This window comes from Larus michahellis, chromosome 6 (genome assembly GCF_964199755.1).
Source record: "Larus michahellis chromosome 6, bLarMic1.1, whole genome shotgun sequence".
Taxonomy (NCBI): Eukaryota; Metazoa; Chordata; class Aves; order Charadriiformes; family Laridae; genus Larus; species Larus michahellis.
The window spans coordinates 63,836,309-63,844,436 of record NC_133901.1 but is presented as its reverse complement, the minus strand read 5'-3'; positions in this window follow the sequence as shown (position 1 = coordinate 63,844,436).

Sequence of the window (8,128 nt, the reverse complement as noted above, 5' to 3'; positions counted from 1 at the left end):
GCGTGCATCCATGAGGGAACCTTTCAGAGACCTTATGCTTCAGGAATGTAAGACCTTTGGTTTCACCAGCTCTTCCATGTACAATTTGTGCTCTCAGGGCTGGTCAAATGCAGTTGAACTGGAGAACTTCCTTCACTTGGTGGAGAGGCAGGGGGGTGAAATGCATGGTCACCTGGCTGTGCAAACCCACACCGCAGTATCCAACATGTGTTGGAGAACACTTTAGCCGTGCCCAGGCAAGCACAGAGGGAAGAAATGTGCTCTGCATTGTGGCCTGCCAGGTGGGGGAACCACAGCTGATGGGCCTTCACATGGCACTTTGCATGCATTTAATTCCTCGCTTCGCATGTGCTGCTGCTCCAACACTTTTTTCTGCCTCTGTGGAGCCCAGGGGCAAGCACGGTTGCTGTCAGACCATGTCACAGGCCACACATGGGGACACGGCCATAGGACCTCTTTGCAGTGACCTGCTGGTGGCCATCACCTCACCACTGAGCCAGGAGAGCAATCCTCAGCAAACCCATAATCCTGAGCAAGGAGTGGCTCAGCATCCAAAAATTACCCCGTCTTTCCCTGCTGGACCCTGATTTTGGAGGATATAGGAAAGAGGGGATTCACTGCTCCAGCAGATGCTCATTGCACTCCTTATATATGCCTTAAGCCTGTTGTCACCGTCTTCATTTGTAGTTTTGTGAACTACTTTTACCTAATTTAATAGAATCTCACAATAGGAAAAAAGACCCTAAGGAAAGAGAAGAAAAATTATTACTTTGCTAAGACCTTGCCTGGCAAGTTTCAGCTCAGAAACCCCAGAGAATGCAGAAGAGATTAATGAAAATGCTGAGAATCACCATAATAATTCCAACTACCCGCACCAGTGTCAGCAGGCTCAGCAGGGCCTGTCATTAGAAAGCCCCCTTTTAAAACGGGTGTCCCTCCTATTAGTTAAATTATCTAGACTGTGGCGAAGAATATTCCAAGGTGACAGAAATCGGAACAGTACAGACTGCTAAAATGAAAATCAGATAATTGCTCATAAATTACTTCTGGGGTCTTTCAAGATCTTTCAGTCTTGCTGACTGAAAGGCAAGTCATTTGGAATGCAATAATTAAAATAAAAGCTGCAAAATACAGGAAATGTAGTTGGAAGGAAGATATTAAGAGATATATTGTACCTGCATAAATTAACATCTGGTTTTCAATAGCACCCTGAATTTGTTCTTATTCTCCTTAAAAAGCAAGTAAGGGTGAGAGGTCTCCTCTCCCCTTGGCATGGAGACCACCTCTGGCTCTGGTCCCCAGGCTCCTCCCTGGACTTCACATATATTCCAGCCAGGTGGAAAAAGGGGATGGATATTATAGTCCTTCTTCACACGTTTTCCCTGGTGCTGTCTCTGGTTAATGCTCAGTGACACCCACCCTTGACACAGGCGACCAGCAGATCTTCAAGGGTGGCACAGCAGCCCTCAGGTCCCCTCGTGGCTTCATCCCCTCTGGACCAGGGACACTGCCCTGCTCACATGGGTTGGAGGGACAAACCAAAATTTCCTCCCTTGGGTCGGGACCTCGAGGCTTCACCAGGAAATATTCTAAACAGAAGGCATTTTCTCCTAATTTGCCACATCTGAGGGTAAAATTAGTGTCACTTGGTGTTCAGCAGAGCCACCTCCATATTAGGTTTTTTCCGCAGTTTTAGATGAAAGCTGCTTAGAGAGGGAAGCAGTGCTTTGGTGAGCTGAGGGTCAAGACATGGTCACCTCTTCAACTGTATTCTCTCTTCTTTTTCTGATCATCCCGCGCGGCTACCAACTGTTTGGAGGAGGATAGCAATGCAGCTCCAGAAAATATCTGTTAAAAATCCCTTTGACACTCATTTACTGCTGACCACGTTGGTTCTAAAAACATTAAGAAATTATTTCACCCCTCTTGGCATTTGTTGGACTACATGGAGATGTTTCTTCAGACTTCTTTTTTTTTTTTTTTTTTTTAAAAACCAGACTGTATTTTGTTAGTTGCCCAGAGGTTTTCATGCATGGGCTACTCCATAAATAAGACTTATTATTCCCCAGTGACGAATGTGGTTTCTTTCTGAGCAGTTGCATAATAGCTCAAGTGGGATAAACAGGAATTTTCTGATGGTGTTAAGTTTCACAATTAAACAGGGGACAGTTCCCGCTATAAAAGGGATAGCTAACCCATTTCAAAATGACCTTTTTATTTTGTACTGAAGGCAGCAAGTCGTCTGCCCATGAGATACAGCTGGGCAGCGAGGAGGGGAGGACATGAGCCACCAACTGATGGTTCTTTGTGGTTCCCCACAGAGAAATTGGTTCACCCGACCAAATTTATAGCTCGGGGGAGGGAAGGGAAGCTGTAAAGTCTGCCACTGGGCTGACAGCGTGCACTGATCTCGGTAAGGCCAAGGACTGTACCAGCAGCTGAAATACCCCTTGATGTTCGAGGCAAGGCAGGAGGGGACGGAGAATCTGCAGCACAAGCGATACCGTCTCTTTCTGGAAAGGATTATGGAGGATTTCTGTCTTCAGGGCTGCTTCTCCGCACTTTTTGCCAAAATGAAATTAACCTCATGAACGCAGAACAAACGTACATATATTACGGGGCTTCTTTCATGAATAAAGGATGCCGGGTCACCTAACCTCCATCCAAATGAGCAGCACAGGAAGGGAGAGTGGAGAAGTGAAGGTAATTTGAAGTTACAGCGGGGATGAGACAGAGGTTTACACACAGCTGAATCATCCAACAACCCAGCCTGTCAGAAATTAGTGAAGTATCACACAAATTCACACATTTTTTGTCAATCTGTACCCTGCCCCAGCCCTGCCAGAGTCTCCTCTAGCTGGTTCTCAGAGACCTTGCATGGAGGAAGCACCGCAGCCTCCCGGCACAGCCCCTTCCAGTTGCTGGTCTCCTGCAACGCCGGGCCTCGGTGCAAAGGAAGGGTCAGGGATGATTTTGCCAGTTATGACATAATTTCCCCACAAATGATGCTTTTCCCCAGTCCCATCACCTAAAGCTCTCTTAACACCTGGTGGTTTAACACGCACTCAAAATTTCCATTAGAGTGAGTCTTCACCATTCTTCCCGCTCTTTAGGCTTAGGAAATACTTTGCATAGGATTCAGGGCATGCAAGTGAGAGTGTTCTTGAAGACTGACCTTTTTATAATCTATAATTCTCAGTGGTCACGGTTTCACCTTTATCTGGAAACTTATAGGAAAAATTATCTTTTTGGAACAATGAGAAAAAGGTTGATAAAATAACAGCCCGCCAGCTCCTGGGATGTGTGAGAAGAGGAAGGATGGTTATCCCTTAGCGAATACCTGAAATCAGCAGTCAGGAACAAATAAAGAGCTCATACTCCTGTTTTATGGCTGGGTCTCAGCGCTACATTGAAGTCAGCTATCCCGAGTGGTACCCTTGGCCCTTCAGAGTTCGCCCACAACAGGCACGGTGGGGCTGATGCTCAGAGACACCGCTGAGGTTCTTGTCTGCAGCACGTGCACCCACTCGTAGGCACATTTAGGGGTACATGGTTCCCGGCTAAATCCATTGAGGTGGACTGTGTGTTGTCATTATGGATGAAGTATGTGTGCGCAGCTCAGCGGATATCAAATTCATTTGTACACAGGGGAACTTTGAAGTCTTTCAGTGCGGAAACCCTCCAGAGAGCAGAAGGATATCAGGCTGCAGAGTTGGTATTTTATGGCAGGTCTCGGTTCCAGCATCGCCAGGCTCACATGTTCCTCTTAAATTTCCCTGCTCCTTTACCACACAGTTTCTGTTACTCACAGTACTTACTTACTACTGAAAAATATTTACATGAAAGACGTTCAAAAGGGAGGGAGGTTAGCAAAACTGTCATCTGGGCTAAAAATATTAAGCAAATCTTTTCCAGCCTCCATGAACTAATATATTTCTAGTACCACTTACCCGAGATTTTTAGCAGGCTGCTGTATTCACAGGAAGGGGATTTCTTAGCTTATTTTATGCATCAGCTTAATGTAGAATATTTGTTTACTTCTACAAGTGAAGAGCACACACCTTCTGATGGAGATGGCCTACCTCAAGGACAAAATAAATGTAGATCTTCAGCTTGGAGGGCATTAACTTTTTGTGCAATTTAGCTAGCAAATGTAAAAATGTGTTTACTCTTGAGGACTTTCTTCAAGCTGAAGCAGATACATCCTCAGACAAGACTGTGAAAATGCGATGGCATTGAATATGAACTGAAAGCCGAGGACCTGAGCATGTACTAGCCCAGGTCTGAGTGCTCCGCTGTTATGCATTTTTTGAGAAGTATTTATGTCTCTACTCATACACGGCTTTGTTTTCCTCCACCAATAGCAGGAACTCTCCCTTTTCTGATGAGCATCCAGCCACCTAAATCTCTGTATCTAAGACAGTATGGCATACTGTGACTGTTTTGGATGCCCTCCCACAAGGTAGTCCTCTGTTTTCTGCCTCTGCCCCACTGATCAGGACTCATCCCTGCACCCAAATGAACTGGGCCATATTCTTGGTGAGGAAACAGTGAAGACAGATAGAAGAGTGGGTGTCCCGCTGTGCTGTCTGAAGGAGAAGGAAGAGAGGGAAGAGGGAGGGAGCAAAGCTGCCAAACGCAGCTGCAGCAAGTGACATTGGGACAGGCAGCAGAGAGGGGATGAGTACTCGTGGGATGGAGCAAATTATGCAGTTTATTTACTCTGCGGTGATGAAACAGAAAGGTCAGTTTCTATACGCCCTGGCTTATAGGCTGGTATATATGATTCATATATATGTATTTTAAGTCTTCTGTATCTCTTCAGCTCAGGCTGCCACTCGTTTCTACTCTTCTAACAAGCAGGCTTTTGAACAGCGTTCACGCTCACTTTTTAAGTTTTGAAAGAAGTGTCTCTTGCTTGTAGAGGCTGCTGCTAATGAGAGATGAGGCAAAGCGAGGAGCCGGCGCTGCTCGAGGTAGTCTCTGTGTTGTGCCATCCCGCGCTGCGTGAGCAGATGACAGCGACGCTGGCTGCACCGCGTGGGTCAGAGTCTGTGTTAGCACACAAGTAACCATTAACCTGCCCTTTGCCGCTGGCTTCCAAAACCATGGCTGAGCATTCACCTCTCGTTCTGTAAATAACAGTTGCATTCAAGGAAATGTCGGTGAGCAACAAGATAGGGCTCACTAGAATAGGAGTCACAGAAAAGCAAGGTCGTGGCAACAGACTTCACTCCAATCCGGGCAAATAAAGAAACTGTCTCTCACTGGCTTGATCTGTGCGAAGTGAGCTGCTCGGGGACTGGCAGAGCAATGGTGCATCTGCATTTCAACATACAGGAGCAGGAATGGGCTGCTGCCACTAAGTGCCTCTGCTCTTCCCACCGCCGGGCACACAACATTTCAGTGGCATGACCTGCAAGTTTGCCTACAAGAGCCTACACCTCTGCTGTGGCCCCCAAACTCACCAGCAACTCCTCTGAGGGCCTGTCTCCAGGAGCACACCAGTCTTGCAGTTTTGTAGTTTTGTGCTTCTGACAGAGAGGAACATGGTGGAGGTGCTGGCAGGGCTTTGCTCACGACCTTAACCCAAAATCTTGGTTCTTGCATCCTGAGGTGAAAACTCTGCTGAGTCCTTTGGAGCAAAAACTTGGCCCATACTGATCCTGGATAAACCCAATGTAAGGGACAGGAAAGAAAGATCATCCCTTTCTATAGGCGATGACTAGAGTGAGCCTAGGATGTGCTTGCTTGGAGTCACCTGAACCTTCTCACTGAGCAGCACATGAGAGGAGAGGTGTGTGCAGGTCACAAGGGCAGGACTGGGGACCTCTCTCTCAGTCATCTCATAAGGAATGGGGTTTTCCCCTTGGGAAAGTAGGCAGAAGCGGCAGCTACCTGCAAGTCACTGCTGCTGTCAGGGTACCACCAAGCCATGCCTCCAGCCCTGCCTCAGTTCCACTGACACTTCATAATCCCCGACCAGTAAGACCCAGCACGGGCATAGAGAGTTGAGTTCCAGTACCTCTCCCCCTCCTCTTTGCAAGAACACCTTTATAAGAAACCTCCCCACACCAGGAACATCAGTTTGGTATCAGCAGAAGATAAAAACAGTGATACAACAACATCTTACTGGGAAATTCCCACACCTTTAGAGGATATCAGTAACAGAGGAAGAACTCTCCCCAGACCCGGTCTGGCTTTGATTTGCTGCGTCCCTCAAAATGAAAAGTGGTGTCTACACAGACTCACAGAGACCTGAAAAACAGAGGAAGGAAAGACGACTCTTGCTCAATTAAAATTTTCTAAAAACCAGCAAGCGTTCTCCGCCTGCTGTCTCTTTCTCAGCACAAGGCTCCAGGGGCTGGGCAACACGCTCCGCGGTGAAATGGTTATACTAAACACGGAGCAAAAGTCCTTCTCATTTACAGCTCTCCTACCTTCAGCAGTGTTACAGCAGGCATCAGTTTCACCTGCAATACAGAGCCGTGCAATTTATACACCCTCCTCTGTCTTAAAATTCCCAAGCTGCACTGTACAAGCAAGGAAGCAATAAAAGACATGGTGCGCAGACAAGACTTACAGCTTGCACTCAGTTCTGATGCTGTAAAAAATGCCTGGCTGAAACAAAGATCTAAGTTTCACATCATTTATTTAACTTTCAAACATCATATCCTAGGTTTTACGGTGATGGGCACTACAGAAAACACGATGAGAAATAGATGGGTAATTATGGTGGTGGTTTTGACTTTTACCATCATCTAAAACCGTAGTAAAGTCAGAAGACACAGGTTTATGCTTCTTGAGATGTGTGTTTAAATCTAGTTTGTGTCATAAGTGATCTGAATGTAATGGTCACAGCTTGACTCCTAACCAGGCTTAGATAAGTGACTTCGATTTAGAATTAGATGGGTTTTTCTGTATCAGAGCACATGTACCACATGGTCTGGTACAAATCAGCATGACTGGCAGCAGGTTTTGGGACTACGAGGAAGCAAGAAACTTAATTTCTGAAAGCAAGTTGTAGACAGGGATGTGCATGGGATGCTCCCTCGGCAGCTGCCCGTAACCGTCCCTCAACCTCCAGCCGAGCTCCGAGAACTGCAGTTTGTGAGAGGCACTACTTGTTTTGGGAGGAGAGGAAGGGGCAGATGGAAGATGCTGGTGAAAAAGAAATTTTAGAAGAACAAAGCAGACAGGAAAGAGGTTTTAAACGGCATGTACGTATAGATCGCCAGGGAACCCTGAAATTCATGACTACGTATTGAAGTGGCCATCATACAGTCCGTAACCCCTGACCGTTACAGAGACCCCACGCAGGCGGGTGCTGCTCAGGCTGCAGCATCCTTTGATGCCCAGGTTCATGACAAGAGCGTGAGTCATCGCAAGGCGAGAGCGCGGGCAGACCAGACCCAGGCCAGAAACGGGACCAACGGGGTCAGTGGCAAGCATCCCCTGCGCACCATGATGGTGATCCACGCTTCCTCCCAGGTCAGATGGGCTCGCCCCTGCAGGGCTGCAACCCAGGACCCGTGTGGGATGGCGACTGACCCCCGCCAGCCTGCGTGGCCCCATGGGGATGGTGGCAATGCCCAGGCGGTGTTGCCATAGGGTGCTGACATGACCGGCCCTGCCGAAAGCACGGGAAGGTGAGGTGGGGTGGGAGGGCTTCCCACCCGGGGGCTTCCCTGGGTGGCAGTGTCCCTGAGTGGGGCTGCCTGTCCCCCGTGTCCCCGCGGCGTGCGAGCCACGAGAGGGCACTGAAACATAACCAAAGCGCTGAAACGCGCTCAGCCGCCTGCGCCAAAGGGGGGTCTCCGCCTGATGCCACTGCCTTCCCCGTAATTATATCTTTAGATAAAATTCCAGAACAAAGGACCGATACAAGGGTATAGTCATTGCTGTGTGTTTCAACTGTCCATTATAAGGTCTGAGACAAAACCAGGGTTCATGAATACCCCACAATGAAATGCTTCATGCGTCGGGAGCTCCTACGGTGAAATATGACTTTCTGTTGTAGTTGTTTGTCAGGGTAAAACAATAATTGTATTGAAATTCATTTTTAATTAAACTGTTTGCTGGGCCCTGGGAATCTGCATTGGCATTTATGTAGTGTCCGTCATCGCTG